The sequence below is a fragment of the Balaenoptera borealis genome (genome assembly GCF_965194805.1).
Source record: "Balaenoptera borealis genome assembly, chromosome: 2".
Taxonomy (NCBI): domain Eukaryota; kingdom Metazoa; phylum Chordata; class Mammalia; order Artiodactyla; family Balaenopteridae; genus Balaenoptera; species Balaenoptera borealis.
The window spans coordinates 15,291,935-15,318,173 of NC_138867.1; the positions used below are offsets into that span (position 1 = coordinate 15,291,935).

The window sequence follows — 26,239 nt, forward strand, 5'->3', positions numbered from 1 at the left end:
GAGAGGCAGGAGGGGCACAGGGATGGAGGGAAGGGGAGGGGGAAAGGAGGGGACCAGCCGTTCGGAGGAGAAGGGAGGTGGGGGTAACCGGGATGGAGGGGATTTGAAGGGAGACGGGCGGGGCCCCAGCGCGGCGGGGAGTTCAGGGGAGGCGGGAGGGGCACCGGGACGGAGGCGAAGGGAGGGGAGCGAGGTGGGCGGGGTGAGCGGGAGGAGGGAGGCTGGGCGGGCGGACGCGCCGGGGGAGGGCGCTGGGCAGGAAGGGGAGGGGGAGCGCGAGCGCGAGAAATGCAGAGGCTGCAGCGGCGGCGGCGGCAGCAGTAGCGGCAGCGGCGACGGCGGCGGCGGCAGCGCTCCAACTCGCTCCTCGCTCCGGGCTCCGCCGTCGAGCCGGGGAGAGAGCCACCGCCAGCGGCCAGGCACCCGGCCGGACGACGCCAGCGACCCGGGCCCTTCCGCGGCACCGCGTTCCCCCAGGGGCGGCACAGGCACCCAGATCCGGTAAGGAGGCGCGCCCCGGTGGCCCAGCTGCCGCCGCGGACCCGGGGTGCCGACCACCCGGGGGCCTCCGTTCCCCCCTCTGCCCCCGCCCCACCCCGAGGCCCTTTGTTCTCTCTCGGCGCCGCAGCCCGGGGCGGGGAGGGAGTGGTGCGGGCCCCACTAGACGGCGCGGGTCGTGCGGTCCCTCCGTGAGGCCTCCGTCGCGCTTCGGGCATCTGGGGTGATGGGGGGCCCCGAGGTGGGTGGTTTCGACCGCTCGCAGGGCGGGGAGGATGGTGGGGGGTTGGTGAGCCTGATAAACGGAGTTGGGGGTGGGCGGTGGGAGGGAAGCTGCTGGTTAAGGAGGAAATTGCCGAATGTGAAACCCTTTAAATGAATTGCGTCCCGAAGAGACGGTTTTGTGAGGCCGAGGGGAGAGTATCTGCCACCGGCACCGTCCAGAGCCGGGAAGAAAGCGCTTGGTGCGAGGGGCGCAGCAGCAGAAGATGGAGGGTGGGGTGCGGTGGGGCGGGAGGGAGGGAGGGGAGAAGGAATACGGGGAATCTGGTGTGATCCGAAGGGAGGAGGCGGCTTTTTGGTTCAGCAGATGGGTTTCCTTGACCCGTGGGACTCCTGAATCTTGGCTTGGGGTGGCCAAGGAAATGCGAGGTTCACACGACAACATGCCTCCAGAAGCACAGCTGAGCAGAGCAGAGCCCCAGCCTCGGTCGTGGCTGAACTGCCTTCCCATGAACCCGTGGGCTACATCTGAGCATTTTATGTTTTCGAGTATTCGGTTCGGAGAATGCGCTGAGCGCCTCCTGTCGCGGGCCCGGCCGGGAGGGTGTGAGCTTGAACCTGACAGCGCGCGGCCCCTGACCGCCCAGCCCGGCTGTGAGCGAAGGTTTGGGGTTTAGCAGGTTTTGCTTAAAGCGCTAACACTGAAAGCCAACGCCCGGCCCTTGTTCGCCCTCCTCGCCCAATCGCCCCCGCCTACCCGCCCCCCCCCCCCCCCCGCCACCAAGAATAAAAATTGCAGAATCCCTGGGTCCGCGCGCACACACACAATGCGTGGCTACAAACCGCATTCTTTCATGAATATTCATCGAACGCTTGGCTGGCCTCCTGATCTGCTTCCTCGGAGACATGTCCGCCTTGAAACGGACTCCGTGAACAGTCTTTGCCTGTGTAATTTTCACTCTGCTTAAATTAGCACAGCGCACACGGGTGCATTTTTAGTACCTTGACCAGGATTGACACCACACCTCGGTCTGCCGCGAGGCCACTAGCACATCTTTGGCGGGCTAAAAATCAAACACTAGTCTAGAGGTGGTCTTCCTGCTATAGGGGTGTGGATCAACCTCCCAGGGATTACAGCCGGGGCCAGCAGATCCTCAGTACTGCGGGCAAAATGAATGAATCGGGACTGTAATTACCTATTCCTTTGTCTTGGCCTGGCGCATGCGCCGGAGAACAGGGAGTGGAGGGCCCAGGCAGCCCCATCTGATCTCTCCATCACCCACCCCCCCACTCCCTTCCCAAGCCCAGGAACAAAGGCGTTTGCCCTAAATGTTGCGTGAAACCGCTGGATACAGATGACAGTTTTTTTTTCCCCCCCTTGTGTGTGTATTTCTTCTTTTCCAGGCTATCTCATCTCTTGCTTTCTTAGAGATTTCAATTGATGAAAAATAAGATTAGCCTTGACGATGAGGGCAAACTGGGGATTAAATATTTTTGTAAACGAACACTGCTGTTTTCCTTTCTCGTGCTGTTCATTGTTCTCTTTCCTGTAAAGTATTGCTCTGCAGTGATGGCGGCTGTCTTAATGTGCATCAATTAACCGTTTGTCTGACAGATTTTTGCTGCTGGCCATTTGATTAAGGGACCTTGGTCTCAGAAATGACAGTGGGTATTGCCCCTAGTGTCACTCCTTGGGAAAAATTAAGACATTTTGGCGTTTATACGAACAAGATGGCCTACAAAACCCAGAGCTGAGAAAAGGGTTACCTTGTCAGGATCCTAACGCTGTTTTCTCTTGATTCCTAGTACCTCATTGTTTCATTAGGAATCCCAAAGACGAACCCCATGGAGATGGAAATCCACTGATAGGAGAGGAAGAAGGCAGCTGGGGCTGCTGGGGTGAAGATGATTGATTAAGTTCTTCATTTTTTTTTTTTTTTCTGTGTCTAACAGAAGCCATGAGCCATCCTCTCTCTCTCTCTCACACACACACACACACACACACACACACATTTGATGGTTGATGACTGATTTTTCTTCCAGTGAGGCAGTAACCAGATTATGGCCTCTTTTTGGGCTAGTTTGTTCTACCAACTAAAAGGAGACTTACTGTGTGTATAAAAAGGAGCTAAATATTAATAATATTTTCGCAATGGTACGTTATGCTTGAGAGAATTTTATGCTTAAGTATTCTCGGTACACCCTGGTAAGACAGCACGTGGCAGGAAAATGGAAATCATCTCTTTTGTTCCTTTTAATAAAACTTGATATTGATCAAGTTGACTGTATCAGGACCTTTCTTTGGTAGAGTGGCTGCCTGCTATCGTCTCTACTCCGTAGTATTGAGTGGTTTTTTTTTTTTTTTTATGGTTTAGAGGGCTAGATGTAGGGTTTTTTTGTTTTTTTGTTTTTGTTTTTCTTTTCCTTTAGGTTATGTTTTTGTGGAAGGGATGAGTCAATATAGACCACATGCAATAGCAAATATACACCAATATATCCCCAATTCAATGAATCTTAGGTTTTTGAGCAAGATAATTCTTAAATTGAATCATAAATGATCAGTTACCTTTTTCTTTTATCCAGCTAGCTTTTTGGCAAGCTTTAACAGGTAGAGAAAGGGAGTTGGGCCTTTTGACAAAATGCGCCAACAATGACTGCACAGTATTATCAGTGGCGCCAGTGGCGCATCTCTCCTTCACTGGTGCTCGCGCTCTGATTACGTGGGCACAGGAGGACCTTTTCTCCCCACAGACCACCCTAATTTGAACATCTAATTTGAACACCCTAATTTGAATGGAAGAACCCTATGGGCTTTGGCTCCCTCTCTTTGGAGGTATCTTTAAATCTTCCTGGATTTACTAGACCAAACCATATTATAATCTAAGATGTGACATATTCTCTTTAATTTTTGTCTTTTTAAAAAAAATTTCACATTAACAACAATTTCAAACCATTTTCACTCCGTGGTCAAGATAAGTGGAGTATGAAAAACTTAGGTTTGGAGGAGATTCGGTCACTGTGCAACGGATGTCTGTAATAGTCACTGTAGTTTTGTAAAAAATGGCAAAATCCAAAACCATTTTTAAAGCAAGGAAGGTGCCGTGTATATACACATACACAATGTATACATATATCCTCATGTTACGAAATAAAATTTTATTAATGATATGAAACTAAACTAGTTGGTGTAGAATATCACTTTACAGTGCTTCATAATGGTCTTCGGAAAGTAATCAGTTTTCTGTTTTTCTCAGTATACATATAGATGGGACAGCCTAGCTAGTCTACTGAGATGCTCATTTCCAATTTTTACCCATGTACCCCTGAAACAAATGGGTTGCATTGAGCATCTGAAATTAACATGTTCGTTTATGGGCTTAAACATTCACGTAAAGCCCTTTAAAAGCTGTAATAAACAATGCTTACTAAATAAAAGATTTATAATAAAGTTGCTCTGCCTTATTTTTGTTATCGTTTGTAAAATTTTGTTTTGAAAAATATTCAGGAAAGGCGTGCTAACTGTTGTTTGTCAAAAGCAACGGCCTTTGGTGTCTGCTTCTGTTGAGGGCAATGCTCTCATTTGCTTAGGTCTTTATCTTTCTAATAGGTAGTTTTTACCTACTCATTTTACACCCTGTTTATCAAAAGATTAACATCTCCTTAATGATTGTTTTAGCTGGTAAACTGGAAACCAGGTAACTTCTGAGGGAAAACCGAGCATGTATCTGGGTTGAAGTTCTGGGGGTGGGGCGAATGGGTGCGGAATCTGGCATTTTATCAAGTTTTCTCAACTCACTGAATCCTTTGCATTTATTCTGCCTCTTAAGACTTTGGATAATACAATGCAATGTGAACTTTACAGCTTAATTCTGGTGGATTAGTATCAGGAAATAACGGAGGTTGTGAATAGCCAGAATGTTTTTTAAAAGAGCAAATACTCTTGATGGGGAGGTTTCCTAGGATGTAGTTAGTGGAAGAGAGTCAGTTTGAGAAATCCCTAGGCACTGGCTCGGCCACTTTGGCCAAATTACTTCAAACCTCTTTGAATTTCACTTTATTCAATTGTATAATTGGAGTAATAATTCCTAATCTTAGACTGTAATAAGGACCACACATATGTCTGAAGAGTGCGTAAGTACAGTGGCTGGCTCTTAGGGGCCGGCCTAACCTCTCAGTCTGCATTTTCAGCAGTCATCAGTGTGATTGACATCGGCAACTAATTTCTGTATATTGAGCTGTATTTTTGTTCCACGCTGATTAAGACCTGAGGGTTTCGGTGTATTCAGTCAGAAATAGGATATTTCAAACCTCATGTAGATATTTGAAATTCTGTGAGACGCCGTATGGGAATTTGCCCCAAAGTGGATTGAATGAAGCTGGGATGGCCACCCTCACTGAGTTTCCCATGGCTGCTTATGTAACTCAAGAGATGGCATTTAAGTTCTTTTGAGAAAATACAGGGGTAGTCTTAAAACCACAGAAGTTCCCAGCCTGCCAAAGGAAGATTTTTGTTAAATGCCATTCCCTCCGCTGCTATTAAGACAGACATCTAGGTAAGTGTCATGTGAGAAAAAATGTCCAGTAAACCTTATAAAAAGTAAAAGGTAATCATTTAGGGAATCAGAGTCTTACCAGGATATAGTGAAATTGTAATTTTGAAAAGACACAAGCCTAAGAAGCAATGAGGTTAAACCACAGTCTTTTCTTCCCTCTGGAACTCAGAAATGGGATAAGACGGACGCAGAGAGTCTCATAGTGTGTTTTCCCTCTTCTGCACCCTGAGGGTTTAAGTAACTTTAAAAATCAGCCTTTCCAAAGGCAGTAGAAGTTTTGAACAAAAACAGGGAAAGCAGAGATTTTTTTGACTAGCGAAGGCAGTCAGTGAGGGGAGGTTATGATTGAGCGTGCTTCGAAGTCTAGGAATAAATTCCTGAAAGCTTTAGAGACTTAGAAATGGAAGTCATCTGCAAGCACAACAGGGAACCAGGTCATAAGGAAACATTTCAAGATAATGTAAGAAAATGGTGTTCAGTGAGAAAGGCAAAGTATTTACACATTTCCTTCTTATCTCTTAAACACTTTCTGAACCTGTTTTTGACTTGATTTTTTATTTTCTTGTTCATTTTGGATGAGGGAGGAAGGACTGGACTTCATGCGTTTGTTCCTTGAACTTCTCTTTGAAATATAGGGCTCAGCCACTGTACATTGTGTAGGAAGTGTGATATTTAGAAAGCGTGACTTGAAGGGCTGGGTGTGGAGCCAGATGCACTGGGTTAAGAATCTTGTCTCAACCATTTACTAGCTGTGTGACCTTTGGCAAATTGCTTAGCTTCTCTGTGCTTCAATTCTTATCTATAAAATGGGGGTTATAATACAGAGTTATTGTAAGGATTAAGTAAAATAGTCAAAGGCCTAGGACAATGCGTCACACACATTCTGTGCATCTTTATAATGCACATACACTATAAAGTTGTGAGAGGACCAGCTTTCTTTACTTTATCCTCTACATTTATAGCTGTTTATATGCTTACTTCAAAGATTATTATTGCAAGACAAGCTGGTGGTAGTACCCTGGACAGTTGGTAGAACATAGAAGTCTGTGGTTTAGAGAAATCCTCCAGGTGTAGCTATGATACCTTGAATATGTTGCCAGGACACTTGTACTAGTTTTGAAAGTCCAAAGTAGGTAGAGTCATAGAACCCCAGCCTCCATATTGATTGGTATTACAGTATAAAACAATAATGTGCAAGTCCTTGGAAATTGAGAGACCTTCAGAGAAAGGCTCACTGGTTTGATATGTTGAGATCTGGACTCCACTGGATAACCTTGGGTGTAGACATAATTCATTCATATTCCTGAAGAGGCTTGGCTTTGTTGTGTCCTGAATCAAGGTGCATTCATCAGCATCTGAAAGGAGTGTTTTAGTCATTAGTGCAAAGATTGATATAAACCAATTTAGATATTTAAAATCCTGAGGACACACCAGGAATAAGTTTTCACTTTTCCACATCCCTACCACCCACACCAGGAGTAAAGACTAAAGCTTGTCTTACTCAGGAATGTTGAAGGTGTTGTCACCTGTTGACAAAATCTTTAGAAATAATTATCTCTCTGGCAACCTTAGTCACTGTGGCCTCTTAAAAAAAAAAAAAAAAAGGGAAGTTCTTTGGAATCAGTTTGACCTTTCAGGCATTTAATTCAGGGATCTGCCTAAGTGATTTGTTTTTGGCCTTCTGGACACAGGGCTTTGCTGCTGAGTGAAGGTAAAATCATTCTCATTTTGGCTAAATTTTTTTTAATAGTTTCTTTAAACAGGATTTTGAATCTTAAGGAATCAGGAAGGAAATTATATTTTACTTTATCTGTCAGGTATTCACTATAGGAAAGAGGTTTTGGATATAGTGATTGTATCATTTAAGAAATTTCCTCCATCAAAGGTTTTATTTTCTTTTAAATCTGGAGAAGTTAAGGGACGAAATTGGACACTTCTTGACTATTTATTGTATGTCATACGCTCTAATTGAAATTTATGCCCTGAAACAAATTGTAAGATGCATTTTACCTGTGAATAAAGGAAAAAATAGAGGGTTAAACAATGTACATAAGATCCTAGAGCTAATAAAAATTGATAGAATTTGAATCCATGTCTGATAGCCCTATTTCGCTGGCCAATGCTGCTGTCTTTCCCATAAGCCATGGCCATTTTATTTCATGTAATTATGGACACTTGAAGAGAAAATGGATAACATATTGTAACACATTAACTTCTTTAATATTCATTTAGAGAGAGTTGTACTAAGTTCTTCAATGAAAAATTATTTGTCTTAGAAGAGATACAGTGTCTAATAAATATTTCATCTGTAAATACATTAAGTGATCTCTAGATTAGAAATGCTTCCTGTCATAGTGCACATGGGCTGATATCCTTAAATTATTTCTGGGATGACGATGGTGAGGATGAGGGCTGCTTTTCAGGACTGTAGAGAAACGTGGGTTTGGTTGCCCCCTTCACTTTCCTCATTACACTTCCCAAGTGGAAGGAATCATTCAAATGCCGTACCTGTGATTCTACCTCTGAAATACTAATCAGAGATACTAGTCAGCCCTCTTCCAGCTATGTAGTTAGGGTTGCCTGATTAGAAATAAACCAAGTCCTAAATTTGTGACCCCATTTTCCTTCTGCCCCCACACAGGATTCGTTTACAGAAGGTTGGTGGCTGCTTTTAAATACTATCCTAACTCAACCTCAGTCCTTTGTAAATACTTGCCTGATTGTAACAGAAGGTTTGAAAGCTCATGACTAAAACACTTCTTTGGAACTCAAAAGGATCTTAGAAAAGTTAGTGGCTTATTCAAGGTCCCCTGAGCTGGTTAGTGGCTGAGTGGAAACCCAGATTATTTCTCAATAAAGCCTCACTCCTATGGGCCCTCCCTTCTGTCTGATTGAGTCAAGCTCTTACTCACTGTCTGTAACTTAAAAAAAAAAATTCTTACCATTCTTTGACTCTGATACCAGTTTTTGAAAATCCAGTCCTGATCCTGTTTCTCTCCCTGATGCCCTGTCTCCCCTCTCCAGCAGAGAGAAGCCATTCTGCCTTTTGATAACACCACTTGTGCTTACTGCCTGCTACTGCTTTATCTACGCGCCATCTTTCCCCCTCAACTTCTCTCTTTTTTTTTTTTTTTTCTTACATTATAGGCATGTGGTTTCCTTTAGATGCCAAAGAATTTATGGCATGCATTAAAACAACTTCGCCCAGAAAACTAAATTTTCGTGTCATATCTTTGTTTTCCTCCTAGAATAAACAGTGTTGCAGGATTTGCAGCCTGCACATGGAGGGTAGGAGTTTTTGAAAAGAAAGCAAGTTGGTTTTCGACTAATTTGGGGGCTGTAGAGTGAGTGGAGCAGTCAAGCATGGTACTCTCGAAATGCTCCGGAATCTCCTGGAAAAGCCAGAGCGCACAGCGCTGTGGAGAGGTGATGGACACGAGCTTTTATGCCGATTACTAGTGTTATCTGGCTTATTGGTTTGAGAGCTGCGTGAAACATGAGGTTTAATCTTTTTTCTTTAAAATGATCATTTATAGTATTTGGGCCGATTTAGAGGATTTAAAAGGGCTGTAAGTTTCTGAAGTAGTCATTAAGATATGGAACTTAAGTACTTAAGTTGTTAAAACACTTCATAAAGCTTCATATTCAGATGTTTGAAACGGATTTTAGCAATGTGAACTGTTTATGTGCATCTGTATTTGGAGAAACTGTGATAAGTTTAGTTTTAGATAAGAGAGTTCTAGTTTCATATTTAAAATAATCTATTTAGACATTTCAATAAGTGGAGAATAAGTTTTAGATAAATTTATATTGTTTCCCAGGGAAACCTGCAATAAACAATTGGCGTCACAGTTTTCGTAATGCTTTTAATTATTACAGTTTTGCAGGTTCAGAAGTGGATATATTCCTAAAGTAAACCCAAATTAAAACTTTTTTGTAAGTTTATGAAGAAAAAGATGTCAGAGAACAGCTTTTCCTGGTTGAGCTTTCTAAATTACAAGTTTCCTGGTTTGCTTGGCCAAGTGGTTTTGAAAAGACCCACATCATTTACCCACTGACAGGCATTCAAAACACCATTGCCACATAGACTAATACAATAGCCAAGTTAAATAGTAACAGAATCTAATTGGGAAAATAGTATATCAAAAGAGAAAACAATAGGAACCATCTAATAACTGAGGACATCCCAGTTTCTTAAGGTTGTAGAGAAGAGCGTCTCCTTGGAATTGTTGGGTAGTCACAGAGTACTGTTTTAAGCTTCTCTGAGCTTGTCTTGGAAACTGTAGGAGCTGTAGGAATATTTGCTGTCTCTGACCTTTACAAATGTTCTCAGCTGTTTCAATACAAGATAACATCATCTGTATTTGCTTTCGGCATATTTAAGACTATTGGGTAAAAGGAAAATTGAGAGAAATCAGTGACTTACAGGTGGAGAGATTTTGAGATGACTTTCTCTCCTCCTTTATCCTGCATTCCATCAAGAAGGTAGGGTGAGGTTATATGACCACTTGGGTATTCACCAAAGACTTAAATGATTAAATGAGGTGTTCTGGAATCTTTTCTGAATGACTCATTTTCCTAAGGAAGAGTCTCAGTTAACAGTTGGTGGTGACAATAGCTCTTGGAAGGTCTTGTGATCACCCAGCCTCAGTGAATACTACCCTTATTGACCAGAGGTTATTGTGGCACTAGGGTTTCCTCAGTAGCCCTGGTGATCTTTTGTTGAGACCTCAAGCTTTGAATTCCTAGGGCTCACCCAACTGGACTTTTCCAGCACTTTCAGTGTGTGGTTTTCAGACAAATAGTAACAAGTGTTTGTAGCAATGTTCTCAAGAAGGTTGTTAATACAAGATTGATGGTTTCCCAGGTATGTGTTTCTTCATGTGACTTACATGATTATCAGTCTTCTTCCTCACCTAATCTGGTGGTTGACTAAGGAAAAGTCTCACTGAAAGTTTCATTGGTGTAAGAGACAGAACTAGTAGCTCACTCCATTTACCTCCACCCTTTCTATTCTTACTGGTTTTGTTTCCACTATCCAGAGAGCTTAGCTTTGATTTCATCTATAATAAAGTCTCCTGGGTGGGTGGTTGGGTAGGTGGGTATGAGGGTTGTCCTAGGAGAACTCAACTGGCTACAATGCAGAGAGAAGCAACTACATGATGGGATTATAACACATGATTTCACTAAGGTAAGAGTTGTAGTTTTAAATGGGAAAGGAGTTCCATTAATATTTCTAAGCTTTGATGTTTGATTTACTACTAACTCTGAGTGCTGAGAATATAACCAAAAAATGAACTCCTGAAAAACTGAATTTGAATGTCAACAGGCTTCACATCTCTCTGCCTCATCAGCCCTGTTAATTAGTCCTTCCTCCTTAAAAAATATCACATTGTTGCACTTTAAACTTTAATGTTGTCAATAGTAACACATTCTTGGACTGTATCCTTATTTCCAGCAACAAATATTACCATGTTAAATGGAGAAGTGGTGGTTAAAGGAAGCAGTTGGCAAATTAGGATTTGTCCCCAGTTAAATTAGGATTTGTATCCATGCTACTCCCTTTAACTTGCCTTCTTTAAGACCAAGAGCAACTGCTTGCATATCTCTTTTCTGTTATTGATCCGCTTTGCTAGGCATACTACCTAAGGAGTATCCTTTGTCATACCTGTAGTGAGATAGCCAAGAATCCCAGATAAAGGGTAAAGAAGTCCAGAATGATGTAATACTGCAAAAAATGTTACTGCTGTTTCTAAGGGGACTGAAAAAAAAACTCAAGCCAGTTTTGAGTTGAGCATGATTTCTTTTGGAAGAGGGCGTGACCTGAGGGAGATATATCTAAAAATCAACCCCCAAACCTCCCAAACCCTTAGGGTATTTAGACAGCATAATATAATACAATTAATATTAGCAGCACAAACCAGCAAGCAGGCCCTGACATGCTAGCAATTGTTTGCATAGTTTACCTAGTAGAGAAAATATCTAACTACTAGAATAAATGTTTTAGATCACTAACATGCACCATGGTTAGTGTGAGATGTGAGTTGGCTGGGGATGAATTTCCATTGAAATCTGATTCAGATAACACATTTAACTACCACCCTAGCTAATTAAACCATCTCATCTTGAGAGAGGGAGAGGCATTTGGATACAATAGCATTTCTTGTGAAATACTGAGCTTTGTAAAATCCTTCTGAAAGGGAGCAAATGGCTATACTTGAGGGAAGTTTCAACGAGGTACTTTTGCAGCCATATTTCTGGATGGAGAGAGGGGAATGCCATTCCTTTCAGTTCTTAAGAGTGTCTGGATTCCCCTTGCGTGGGCAGGATTTCTGGTAAGTACGCTACAGGAAGCAAAACTACATTGTTCTAGATCAGCAGTCAGTGACCTCGTTTCCAAGCCCCACACCACCCCCTCCTTCTAGAGTTTTCAGGGGAGAAAAGGAGACTAGAGCATGTGAGGAGGAAGGGGAGGAACAGGAGGGGAGAGTTGGAGATGCTCACGCAGTGATAGGAATGGCAGAGGCAGGGATGCTTTGTTCCTGTATTCATCTGCTAGGGCTGCCATAACACAATACCCCAGACTGGAGGCTAGAATTTCAAAGTCAAGGTGTTGACAGTCAAGGTGTTCGGTTTCCTCTGGGGTGTCCCTCCCTGGCTTACAGATGGCCGCCTTTTTGCTGTGTCCTTACGGGGTCTTGCATCTGCGTGCGTGCACCCCTCGTGTCTCTTTCTGTATGTCCCAATCTGTTTTTATAAGGCCACATCAGTCCTATTGGACTTAAAGGCCCTCTCTCCAAATACAGTCACATTTTGAGGCACTGGAGGTTAGAGCTTCAACATATGAATCTGGGGGAGGAGGGGACACAGCTCATAACAATTCAGGTTTCATATTAGGAAAGGTGGTTTACAGTGAGGAACATTCGAAGCCCCTGTGCAAAGTGCCCTTTTCCCTGCCCTCAAGATGAAGGGGGTGGGGAGAATGAGCTACCCTGGAGCCTGTGGTTTAATCCTCACAAATCCACGTGAGGCAAGCCTAAGTAGCATTCTCTTTGGACAACATGAGATGCAGAGAAGTTAATTTCCCTGAGATTCACATTGCTGGAAAAGGTAGAGCCTGTGTGGGATTCAAAGCCTGTTTTTGTGGCTCCCTTGGGCTGGGGTTGGCAGAGTGTGTATGCAGGTACCGTTCCCTCTGTTGTACTCAGGATGGACATGGGTCTATGGATGAGGCCTCAGAATCCTTCTCAACACAGTGCTCTAGGCAGTTGCCACCAATCAATAGGCATTAATACGTGGTGAAGCCTATTTTTCATTCTAGCACTGTATGATCATGTTTTTCCTCTGCTTGAAGCATTTCCCATTGGTTATCCATATACCTAAAACTGACAAGAGTGAATAAAGGAAGAGAGAAGGATTTACCTAGTCCATGTTGTATAAAGAACTAGCCAGTCTTGGGTAAATTAAAATAGAGGTATTCTGGGGGAAAAAACAACAACAAAAAACAAACAAACAAACAAAAAACTCTTACCAATAGTGGCATTGGTAAAGAGCCCTTCCTACTCTAGATGGAAGAGTTGACCAGATGTGTAAGCCAGTTTAAAATCCTATTCTAGCATCCATGCTTGTTGGTAGGGATTCACCATACAGAGTATTACTACAGGGCAAGTTTTATTGCATGGAGACTTGAAGACATTAGAAGATACAAGCTTTAACAGAAAGCAAATGTGGGAAGAATGGTTGGAGTTTTGATAGGTTTCTGCACAGTGGGACGTTAAAGACTGGGAAGTTAGTGTCAGGAGTCATATGAAGTCTTTGATGACAACAGAAATCAAGGCTCATGAATGTTGGGGCCTTTCCAAGTAATAAAACAAGTAGTGATACTGAAGGGATTTTTTGAGGGGCATTCTGAACAAATGTGGATGTGGGTATGTCTTCACTGAACACTTTGGAGACGCTCTTTTTCAAAAAGCAATTTACAACTTTTGAAAGTGCCCTCTCAAGTGATTCAGCCGTTGCCTTTCTGTTTCAAGCTGCAGGTCACGTCATGTTGTGTTCACTACGGCAGTAAAAATATTACCTCACTGAGCCACAGTCTAATTGAATACAGTAATTCACTGTGATGATTCTAGATGAACCAGCAGCCCTAAACTAATTGAAAGTTGGTACTGTTTAATATCTTTTATAAAAAATTTCACTGGTAAATTACTTTCTGCATAAAACCTGCAATGTGAGTTAGTGTTGAATTTTTTATTTTAACTAGTTTAAGCCACATCTATTTTCGAGCCAACGTCTGTGGTCTTCTTTCAGTGCTCGACTTCTGGTCAATAGCATCTTCTTCCATTCGTTCCAGAAAACTGGGCTCTTCCTGCTGACAGAGCTCTATGGCGTCTACCTTATAATTAGCCCTCACATCCGTCCATTCCTCTCTACACTAAGCTAGGAGCCTAGTCGAAGTTTGATCCCTCTCCTCGCTTACTGCTGTCTTCCTCTGCTAAGTCTAAGCATGGCATTCCTGTGCCGAAGACTCTTCTATCATGACTTTCTGTTACACTTAGAATAAAATATAAAAATCCTTTGCTGATCTGTAAGTTCCCACGTGTGCACCTTCTGTTTTCCTCTTCAGCCTCCTCTCAAACTCACCGTCGCCCACCCTCTGTTCACGGCCTGCCTCTCAGTTCTCCCAATGCTCCAAGCTCTTTCCCACTGTTCTTCTGCCGGGAGTGTTCTTTTTTCCCATTGTCCGAGTACACCTCGGCTTAAAAATGCCACTTTCTCGGAGACGCCTTTCCTGATTATCCCCACGCCTCTCAGAACACTTGGCAATTTTACCCCCACATTTATCAAAACTGATGTGATTATTTAATGCCTCCATTCCTCTAGCTGGAAAGACCTGGGAGGCAGGGGTGTGTCAGTTTGGTGGATCCGTAACAGGGCTGTGCAACAGTTCTGGGACTTAGCAAGCGCTCCGTATTTGTTCAGTGTCAAAGGTTGCCTACAGGACATTATATTCATGGAGCGCACACATCCTCTGAAAGGCTGAGGTCCTTTGCTAGCTGAGGTAACTTCCATTTATGGACACGAAATTTCAGCTCATCAGTTGTGCTTACCATGAAGATGAATATCTGATGAACTCCAATTAGTGTAAGTATTCTGTCTCCAAGCGGTAACCTTAGTGGTAATTGTACTAAAGCCCTGGGACATTCTGGAGTAATTAGTGCTAATGGCTCCTGCACCCGAGCTTCCTTCTAAGGTAGAGTGTCAAAGGAAGAATGAAATCGTATTGTTATTTGGGAAACAAATAGTGTTATTACACTGTGAGGTCTTCTCAGACATAAACCGCAGTGAGTGAAAGCTGGGGCTGGCTGTGGTTATATTTCTCATCCATACTTGCAAGTCACTGAATGTCATGGATCAATAGTATTCAGCACCTTAACCAATGAATGTTTGTAACAGTCTTTGTGAGGTCAGGAGTATTAGGCCTCCAGATGAGCATATGATTTTAAATCTTAACACATTAGTGGATTATAAACCTAATGAAGTAGATACGAATTTAGCCCTGGTTCTGTGCTGTCACCACTTACTCTAAATGGTGAGTTCATCCATGCCAGGACTTTGCTTCCTTCATCTTTGGATGTCAGTTTCTAGCACAAAACCTATGGTCCAGTAAGGGCTGAAGGCACAGAAGGGCGTGTTTTGTGGCTGTGTGACATCATGCGATACAGATAAGGCATATTTCAGAGTGTTGGCCCTTCGCTGTACTTTCACATCCGAGAACCAGCTTGTAACGAATCTTTAGTAAATATCACAGTGTTTTCTTTGGGGGTAGGGGGTTGAATACAGTTAAGACAACATTTGTGATTTAATCCTTACCCCCTCATTTACGTGTCATCCTTGGCGGTCAGTATTCAACTTTTATTGTCTCATTCCTGAGTGTCTCCGGCCTTAGTGGGAACTAAGATTCTTAGAGATAAGTGTTTTCGTGTCAACCCTGGGATCTCACAGGACAGTGCCTAGTGCTTTAAAGCTGATTCTTAATGATCGAATTCTTATTAAATAAAATAAGTTTGTAGGTTTTTACAGTGATAGGGAATTGATTTCTGAAATAACCTGTAGTTAAGAAATAATGCAGGGTTCCAGTAGGCAAGTCTAATCTGGCAATACAACTTACTCATTCTAGAACATTTCTAGGTATTGATACTTTATTTGCAAAATTTTTATTTTAATAAGCTTCCTTTTTACATATTCAAAGTGTAGTTATAGTTGAGGTGATGGCCGGGTATTTATTGTCTATATATGTGAGCTGCTTTGGGCTCTAGGACATTCTCATACCCTCTCCAAGATTTATACCATAAACATGTGCTACTTTTGCTATTAAATCAATACTTTGTCTTAAAATGGTCTCATTTTAGACAAGATGGGACACATTCCGGTTGTATGTGGCTGATTACTCAGATGGTCTCATTTTATATGAATTCAGTTTATGAATTAGCCAACGGCATTCTCTGCAGCTGTGGCTCCTTTATCTCCCCCCCTTCCCCTGGCGCCCCTCCCCACTAACATATGAGGATGGCACTTCCATATGGATCTAAAGGAACGGCCCTCAGAAGGGAGAGCATAGCTAGGGATCATCTACTCTGTAGGGTCAAGTCAGTTGGATTTAAATTGGGTAGTAGAATAAAAAGGGCAGTGATAGCTCTTTTTTTTTTTTTTTTAACATCTTTATTGGAGTATAATTGCTTTACAGTGGTGTGTTAGTTTCTGCTGTATAACAAAGTGAATCAGCTGTATGTATACATATATCCCCATATCTCCTCCTTCTTGCGTCTCCCTCCCACCCTCCCTCTCCCACCCCTCTAGGTGGTCACAAAGCACCGAGCTGATCTCCCTGTGCTATGCGGCTGCTTCCCACTAGCTATCTATTTTACATTTGGTAGTGTATATATGTCCATGCCACTCTCTCACTTCGTCCCAGCTTACCCTTCCCCCTCCCCGTGTCCTCAAGTCCATTCTCTACGTCTGCGTCTTTATTCCTGTCCTGCCCCTAGGTTCTTCAGAACCCTTTTTTTTTTAGATTTCCATGTATATGTGTTAGCATACGGAATTCGTTTTTCTCTTTCTGTCTTCACTCTGTATGACAGTCTCTACGTCCATCCACCTCACTACAAATAACTCAATTTCATTTCTTTTTATGGCTGAGTGATATTCTATTGTACATATGTGCCACATCTTCTTTATCCATTCGTGATAGCTCTTTGCAGCTAACTTTTTATCTTATGCACCCTTGAGTATCCCTAACTCACCATACGGATGGCTGATTACCAAACTTCATGTTTTGTTTTGGAGCCCTGAGGTCGTAGATTATGTACTTGGAATGTGTAATCAGCTGGCATGACATGGTATTGATGGTTGAGCAGCAATTTATGACAAATGAGTAACTGGACGACTGGTATACCTTTGGATGTGTATTTCCAAGCAGTTTACTAGATGATATTTTCCTTACTTTATTTTTTTAAAAAGTCCTCTCATGTGACTTGCTAGGGTAAAGGTGTCATTTTGGTTTTGCGATTGAGGAATATAAACAGGAAAGTTGGTGTGGTTGCAGTAAGGAAGCCCAGGGCATGATTGGCTTAGATGTTTAAATTCCACCACCCCCAACTCCAGGAAAACATTCTCTGTGGGCCTCCATCTTCTGCTATTGTGGGTACCTACATAACTCCCCTTCAGTTGTGTGAAGACAATTCTATTTCTGCTCTATAAATGCATTATTGGGTTGGATGCACAAGATGTAAGTTTAAAATTTTATTTTATATAGTTAAAAGGTGCAAGTATTGCTTTGGTGATGAATTCATTCTTTATTTAGAGATCAGCGGTTTTCTAAAAAATTTAAAAAAAAGATCGGTTGTTTTGGTAAGCATATTTTTAAGACTGAGCTTTTTAAAAGCAGTTCAAATGAGCAACGGATGTGGGAGTTTTCTACTCTGTTAAATGCAATGTAGGAAAATACAAACCACATTAAAATCTTGTAGAATTAATGTTTGTTTACTGACTGAGCTGAGAGATGCAAAGACTTGTTACCTTGTTTTTAAGAAGCTCACAGTTGGTGAAGACAAACAAGTACACCAGTAATTACAGTGAGACAAGCGTTGGTCTGTATAAACAGGATAGAGATATTAGCAGATAATCATTGAATTAATAGCATGGATCAATGATTACCTCTGTCCTTTCTCTATTCTGCTGTCAGTAGATCCATCTCTTCCACTTGACTAAGCCATGTGGGATATTCCAAGTTCAACTGGCTATTATTTAAAAAGAGTTTTATGTAACTACCTCTTTTGAGAGTATGGAATTCAGGATTGATTTCACTTAATTCAAAGGTTATAAGCACTCGGTAGAAAAGTCATTTACATATCTTACATTTTCATCAAAAACAAAGTACTTTAGGATTATAAATTGAAGGAAAAGCCTTCAAGAATAGTTAGTTCTTAAAACACACTAAGGATCTGCTTTAGATCTCGAGCAGAACAGCATCCCTAAGTACCTGAGGACCTTCTGGGGAAACGTCCCCAGCTGGTGCTCCCTCCTGCTGGCCTGACTGCCTTAAGACAGGGTACTCAGCTTGAGAAACAGTGAAGAATTTCTGTTGTTCTTTTTTCAAGAGTCTCAGAAAAGCACACAATGGTTTGCAGGATCCTTCAAGTCTTTATTCTCTGGAAGTTACTCCCTGATTCCAGGAATGAATGGTGCTGGTCCTTTGTTCCAGAGAGAGATGGAATCTCTAGGAACACAATGGGAGGTGCATGGAAATGACTGACATGCGACTGAGGAGTGTCTCTATACAAAGAAAACATTTTATTTTGATAAACTGTGCTTTGAAAAATGTAAATTCGAGTTTTTTCTTGGATTGGGTAAGTCTGCAGTGCTAAGGTTGATAGCAGATCATTTTTCCATTAATGTTTTGTCACAGGAATTATATTTCCTTGTGTGTCTAGTCCTTTTTGCTCTAAAGTGCTGGTTTCTCTTGACTCCTGAAATTTGCAATTCAGGAGCTGACAGAGACTCTTGAACATGATTTAAAAAAAAAAAAAATCTCTCAATGAATTTATGGCAAGGTTGGTAACCAATTTCTTATTGTTCCTCTAGCCTTCACCTTCTAGTCTGATTTGTACTACCTGCCATCTATATCAGCTGACTGACAAACGACTATTTCTCAACCTCATGGGGAAACTCCTTGGACATAGGAGCCCTGTCTGCTTGACTGTTGTTCTCCTAGAATTAAAGGCAATAGTTGGCCCAGAATAACTGCTCAACATAAATCAATGTTCTCCTAAAATTAAAGGCAATAGTTGGCCCAGAATAATTGCTCAACATAAATCAGTGTATTAATCTGGGAGATTATTCTACCTTCAGGGAGAAAAGCAAAAATGATTACTTTTTACATTTTAAAAATTTATTACTACATGAGTTTAAACCAGTGATACATTTGTGGGTCTCTTGGGCAAATCACTCAAGAGAGCTAGTTTCCTGGCTGATAAATGGGAATTAAAGTATTCATGCTCTGTTGATGTTCTTTCCTAAATAGTTAAATGGCTACTGAATATATCCTGAGACCATATCCTAAGAGTTTAGTTTTCATGTCATCGTTTAAAAAAACCCAAATATTTTAATAATAGGAATTAAAGATTTATGTCATCTTTGTAGCTCCTAATATCAAAAAGTTGCGTAGGTCAAACGTGGCAAGTAATGCACACTTCTAATTAAATTCATCTTAAGAAAAACTTCTTAAGAGGCGTCTTGATATAAATAAATCATGTCTTCATATCGAACAAGCTACTGTGTAATTCCTCTGAAATTTTCAAGAGCTGGAATTTTTGTGTATACCTTTGAAAGCTTGTTAATAGAATGTTCCAGCCCACCCTGCAGTAAACAACCAAGAATTCTTCCTGGAGGTGTTGTAAGGAAGACCCGATAAGGCTCTCTGGTAGGGAAGCAAAGACCCCTCCTTGAGCTCATCTGGAATTCTCTTCTGAATTAAAACACAGACTAAAGGTCTGTTTTTAACGTTAGTGACTTGGATAATTTTCATTTTGAAGAAGGAAAACTGCCTAAACCTGGGGTTGAACTTGCAGGCATTACAGTGTAGACCTTGGATAATGAGGTGTTTAAATGAGGCTTCTGTAACCTGGCCTTTCCTGGGTGTTCCCTGATGTTACTTTCTGAAGTCAGAGTACTTGGGGTGTCACCAAGCCACTACAAAATGGAACGTGTGTGAAGAGGCTATTTAATTACATAAATGCTTGTTTGGGGAAGTCTTGTCTTTTCCAGTTCTCAGTCATATTCTCTTGGATGGATCTGAGCAGTTTGACACTTCCACTAACACTTTATTTGGTTTGCAACTTGGAATATGTTCGTGAATTGTACCTATTCTATTGTCTAGGCGCCTTTCTGTTTTTTTCTCTATATCAATCGCTTTCTCTTTTCAGAACGGCATTGCACTTCCCTTCTCCTTAAACTCAGTCCAGATTCCTTTGGTTCTCCTCAACATCTTAGTCTTAATACAGGAAAAGTGGTCACCATTCTCAACCAACTCAGTTTACATAGCTGGCTATCTGAGTTTTTATTGAAAGCAAAATAAAACTTCAAAGAAACTGAAGAAGCTTGAGTGTCTCCTCTCTCCCTTTCAACTAACACGATACCGAGGTTTATCTTGGGAGTAATTTGATGTTTATTTGATGAAACATGTAGTTAAGTGTTAAAGGAGACTAATGTCAAGCTTCAGAACGGTGTGCAGAAACCTTGGATATTTTCTGTTGAGCGTTGGGTATTCTTTGGTCATGGGTTTCTATGGAATCCACGAAAGCTAGGAGTAGATGCTTGCCTTACTCCTCAGTAATCTCAACCAAATGTACTAAAGTGCAGCCACAGCCATTTCACATCTGAACTTGATCCACCTTTTCTTCATCTCCTGCTGTCTCTTCTTGCTGCCTTGGGCCATCTCCGGTTTGCCATCCCATTATCCAGCACCACGAGCTGCTCCTAATTTCTGATAAATATCTGAAGTGTGGCATAAAGGATATGACTCTTTAAACGTAACTCATTATGAATTGTATTTAAATATTGATATGGCGATGATTTTCCAAAGAATACATGGAGACTTCTTTTTGAGTGTAAACTATTAATCACCTACTTTTCTGTTCAACTTTGGTTATCTTTGGTAAATTTTAAGGACCTTTCCACTCAGATGAAGACTGCCCAGCTCTCTGATAAATGCCTGGAAAAGGAGGATTGGTTTAGTGCTTCCTCATTTCAGTCGGGTAAGAAGCCAATTTAGCTGGCTTGAGCCAAAGGAACGTGTAAAGAAGTGGGGGGAATAGAGCCACACAACTCCTTATTCTTACCTGAATAATCAGTCAGCACTTGGCTGAATATTACACACTACTCTAGCTCCTTCTGAAGAAGGTATGGATGGCATAGATGAAAAGTCCCCTTACTCTGTTTTTTCTTGGTAAATCATTTTCTTTCTTCCTTCCTTCCTTCCTTTATTTCCTTCTTTCTCTCTTTTCCTTCCCTCCTCCCTCCTTCCCTCCCTCCCTCCCTCCCTCCCCTCCTTCCTTCCTTCCTTCCTTCCTTCCTTCCTTCCTTCCTTCCTTCCTTCCTTCCTTCCTTATTGAAGTATAGTTGATTTACAGGTAAACCATTTTTGAAGTTGCCAAACCCAGGGTCCAAATAAGAAGGTCATTGTTGGTCCATATACAGAGGGCTGTATATTTGGCGATAACTGTTGGCCCCGTACGCACCCTGGGACCTAGGCCTCAGAGTCCTGAAGGATGTGTTTAGACAGCCTAGACCATCACCTTAATTACAGCTTTGGTTACCTTCCTTCCAGGACCTTGCAATATAAGGCTGATCCTAGTCTGAACTCAGTTAGGGATTTAGATGTGTGCGGCATATTTGCATCTGCTAATGTCCTCTAAGGGTTGAAAACAGAAGCTTCACTTAGTGAAGCAAAACCTCCCCAGTTTAGATTTCCCCTCCTCCACCACCCCCAATCTGTGAATCTGTACAGTACTTTTTCAAAGTCCTCTTTACTGGTAACCACCACGGTGGTGGTGGAGTCTTTGGAAAAGTAGTATGGTGGTATTTGCGTTTTCTTTTTCAACCTGTAGTCCTGTATTTGGCACTGTTCATAGAGATGCAGTTTCAAAGATTCTACTAAATAAAAGGCCCGGATGGTTATGATTTTGATTCTAAGTTGATAACATGAAACCATCGTTACAGGGAAGGCAAAGCTATACAAATATCTAGTGTTTAAATGGCATTTCACAGCATTTTGTAATCTTTAAAGTTATATTATTATAAAATAAAACCTTTTAGTCTACTGAATACAAGATTATCATGGGCCAGGCAGGCAGTGCACCAAGCTTTACAGAGACTGACATTTACAGAGACTGACAAGATACAGCAAACTGATGGTACTGTTGTCATCCCGTTGTACAAATGAGGAGACTGAGACACAGAGAAATAAGTAACAGGTCACACAGCCAGTGTGACCAGCCATTCTTGGGCCACATTCCAGGCTCGTAACTTGCCAAAAGCATTGCGGTCAATAGAAGAACTTAATTTGTTGCTTCCAATTTGGGTCACTTCTCTTTGACCTCTTTAAATAAGTGCCACGCATTAGCTGTATTTGTTGGAAATGAACAAGACTCTGAAGCTTTCCTATGTCTGTCCTGGGACTGGAGCGGAGCCGCTGTGCCTGCCTGTGAATCCCTGAGGGCCACCAGTGTCACCGACGCCCCTCCTCCAGTCCCTTTGGCTGCAGTGGGTGGGAATCGGTCCTGTGGGTCAATCTACCAAAACAAAACAGAGGCTCCAACCCCCCGACTGACCAGGAGCTGGGGATTTGGGGACCAGGCTGCAAAACTAGTACATGGAGTCAGGATGCAAACTTGGGATTTTCTGAGACTCAAACTTAAGCTTAAAAAATTAAATCAGAGGACTATTAACTGAACTATTAAACCATACTTTGGTCTCCCCACAAAATATGAGATGTGCTGAGTTTTAAGGGAAAGTGGTTATCTCAGAGAAGACACCTCATTCCCTCGTATTCTGTGTGCTTTCTTGAGTGGCAGAGAAGGGAGTACAATTACGGTAAGGCACTATCTTCTCATGCTGCTCCGTAGAGAGGAAGGCATTCTTGATGCACCCTTCATACTTTTGGCAATTACTACCAACTACACTGAATCACTGAATTTGTAGTTCCCTTTTTTTTTTTTTTTTTACTTTTATCGATGACTCAGTTAATAAAAAAGCAAGGAGAGGGAGAAGTTTAGGATACGTCCATATCAGCAGTGAATGGGGTTGAGAACGATCCTGTGGCTCTGTCTTTCTCTGTCTCTCTTTGAATACTTTCTAGAGCAGTTTTAGGTGCACAGGAGAATGTAGCAGGAGGCACAGAGATTTCCCCTCTGTCCCCTGTCCCCAGACATGCATAGCCTCCCTCATTATCAACGCCTCGCCACGAGAGTGGCGTGTATGTTACAATCCATGAACCTACATTGACACATCATAATCACCCAAAGTCCATAGTTTGGTGTCGTACATTCTGTGGGTTTGGACTAACTTATGACATGTATCCACCACTACTGTGTCATACCTTTGTCTCTTAATAAATGTTCAAGTCAGGCCTCCTCATTTAATTTAAGGGGGATTAAGTGATTGTCAGTGCATTTGTTATGTCATTATGACTACTAATATGTTTTAAAATCTTTAAACAACAAAAAAAATTTAATGTTATTTATAATACTACATATTTGCTCAACTTATTAATATTCCAATGGAGTGGAAGTTTAGGGAAAAAAATCAACTTGGTTTAAAAAAAAATGGTAAGCATCTTTTTCCTCCTAAAAGGAATTTTTTTGGGGGGAGGAGGGCATATCTTTAAGTGAACATGTGCTAGTAAGATGACATTTTTATAAGCCCTTCCATCCCCAGAAGTTTGCACTTTTCCTTAAAATCTGAGTATAAGAGTGGATCATGTGTGTAAAGGGGAAAGGAACATTCTGGAACACCTGTACCCTACTGTCTCCACCAGGCTCATGCGACAGATGGTGAAAGGGAATCATGATAGACCCATCTGGACTTAAATCTTTGTTCTATGCCTTATTTATATCCAACTCCTCCATCCTTCTTAGCTTCAGATACTTTGTGTCTAATTTGACATGAATGGTATCTACCTCATGTTATTACGAGGATTTGCCAGGCACTGGAGTAATCCCTCAAGAAGGAATGGTAGTTACTGTTATTCACCTCCCTGCTCTAATCCAGATCTTTGTTTCCTTATAGCACTTATGACACATAGTAATTATTTTGTTTGGGAATTTGTCTTGTTTGTGGACTATGTCAGATCATATGACCTTATTGTTGGTGGTCTTGTCCTGTATGTGCATGATGCTATCTCCCTGCTAGCCGCTAATGTAAGCTCTCTGCTATCAGCCCAGGTCTCTCTCCAGCGCTCTGCACCTTGCATGTCCTCAATGCATAATTATTCACTGCCAGCAGAAAACAAAGCACTGGAGCTCTTGCCAAAGTGTTTATCAGGCACAGTTTCTCCAGTGCAGTACATGCTGGGTACTACGTGAAATCAGGTAAAGTTAATTCCTTGCAAATGTATCCTTACACTGAACTGTAACACAGAGTTGAAGATTTCTATTTTGATATTTTAGATTCTCAAATATTGGTAGATAACTTTCTATTTGGTGAGAATCTCTATATTAAATATTTCCAATATATGCCCTCTTGATAAGAATATATACATTATACATTTGCAAGATTAGGTGAAAGATTGGTCCAACATCATGCTTTTTTTCCAAACAAGTAATTTAACTCATGCCAGTATAATTGGATTTATGCTTATCAGTGATCTGCTTTAACTTCAGACTGAGTATTATATAGTGTCAGTTTTTGTTTGATTTGCTCTGTGTGTACAGGTAAAAATTATGTTGAATCACAAACATGAATAAAACATGTGTTGCCCGTTATCAGGAAAATACATAATGGCTTAGAAATTTGTTATCCATGGATATCTGGGGACCTACATTCTAGCCAGTAACTCCTGCTGAGTTTGGGTCTGACATTGAATCCTAGGAGCCATCTCTTCCAACTCTCCCTTTTAGGGGTGAGGGAACTGATGACGAAAGGGTCTATGAGTTACCCATAAGCACGCTGCTATTGTATATACTGTCAGATCCTAAAGTTATGTTTTAACGTAAAGGGGGCTTGATAGGTGTATAGGCATTGAATATATATTTATATTTATGTGCAAAATACTCTAATTACAGTTTCTAAAAAGGTAGTTAAGACAACATTTTTTTTCTTATAGTGGATGTCAAATAAACTATATAAAAATTATCTTAAATTTTAATATTTTAATATTAAATTATTTAAAATTAAAATTTAATTTTTAAAAATTATTTTTTACTCTCATTTTGAAGATGGAGTTTATTTTATCATTACTAATACTATTTTGTCTCAGGTATTTGATTAACATTGTTCTGTTTCAGTATTTCAGTTGTTAACTAGACATTTGTAAACACTAAATCTAAATGCCAGATATATTTGTAAAAAAATCATATAAATCTATAAATACCACTTTGCCTCCTTTACTAATTTCATTTCTTTTATAAACATTCTCACCTCAGCAATTTAATATATGAGATTCTGAGATTAAGGATAAATAAATTTATAGTTTTATAGGCCTTTAAAATTTACTAGGTTCCTCATAGAAAGTTACATAATTTTTTTTTTTTTTCCTCTAATCAGAGAATCTCTTCGGTCTTTACTGTTTGTCTCAGTTGAAAAAAAAATACAGAGAAAGCTCGCTGGGTGGGAAAAGGTGAAAATAGAAAAAGGGAAAAGGGAGGGAAGACAGGAAAAGCAGAGACTGAGATCAGAGTGAATAAATACGTTGCTTAGGATAACTCAGGTGTTACATGGAGGCACCAGGATTCAGAAGTGTGTGTGTGTGTGTGTGTGTGTGTGTGTGTGTGTGTGTGTGTGTGTGTGGTGCTTAAGCTTGTGTGTTTGCTTTCATGGAGTCTAAACAAAACTGGGGGGCAGTAGTGAGTAACTGATAACGTTGAATAGTATCAATGGACTGTATGGATAGAGAAAAAATGTGAAGAGGACGCTAGAAAAGGAAAGGGAATAGATGTTTTTCTAGATTTTTTTCTGGAATTTTCTAGAATTATTGGAGAAGATTTCATGGTAGAGCCGCATCACATTCCAAGGTATTTGAAGAAGGTTTTTCAGCAAGACTTGTCTCAGCTTTGAGGACGGGCTTAGCCTCTTCAGAGGACAGTCTCAACTGTATTGACAAGAATAAAAGACTCCCTGTAAAAGGCCTTTGGAAGGGGGAGAGATTCTAGATCAGAGGGCCCAGAAGACAACCCTGAAAACTAGGTTGAAACTTGGGCTTACAAGATGGCAGTGGGGAGTTAGACTGGTCACTAATGGAGCAGGTTCCAAACCCACAGCTCTCCAGTGCACAACATTGTCACATGGGAGGGGGAGAAAGAAACTCGTGTGCCAGGGGCTAACCTACAGGCAAACTAGTAAACTTGAGAGAGGATTTTTAGGTTTAGAATCGAACCCTGGTTATTATTTCAATTATTGCTCTTTAGTTCAAACTTTGTTAAATACAACTCATTATGAGAGAAACGGTGCTGTGCTTTGGGTCAACTCACATCTCTGTGTCTAGGTGTAAGCTTGTACAGATATTTGTAACTTGGCAAAATCTAAAGGAGGGGTCTTTTTCAAAATTGCATGTTTCTACCTCTGAGCCTCTGGGGAGTTGAACTCTGGCTGTCACCATAGAGGAGAATTGCCCTGCCTTCTATCCATGATTTTATATCACCTTGTAAAAGTCATCTGGATTTCTGAATGTTGGATTCTTACTGGGATTAAAG

At 41.3% G+C, this 26,239-nt stretch overlaps 1 protein-coding gene across 1 annotated transcript in view; it reads left to right on the top strand.

The window, feature by feature from the left end:
- The first annotated feature begins 270 nt into the window (after positions 1-270).
- BASP1 (brain abundant membrane attached signal protein 1) overlaps positions 271-26,239 on the top strand; it is a 49,920-nt gene continuing 23,951 nt past the window's right edge. The window contains exon 1 of the mRNA XM_082380484.1: positions 271-501. The gene's annotated coding sequence lies outside the window, so the exon portion shown is untranslated. The remainder of the gene's footprint in view (positions 502-26,239) is intronic.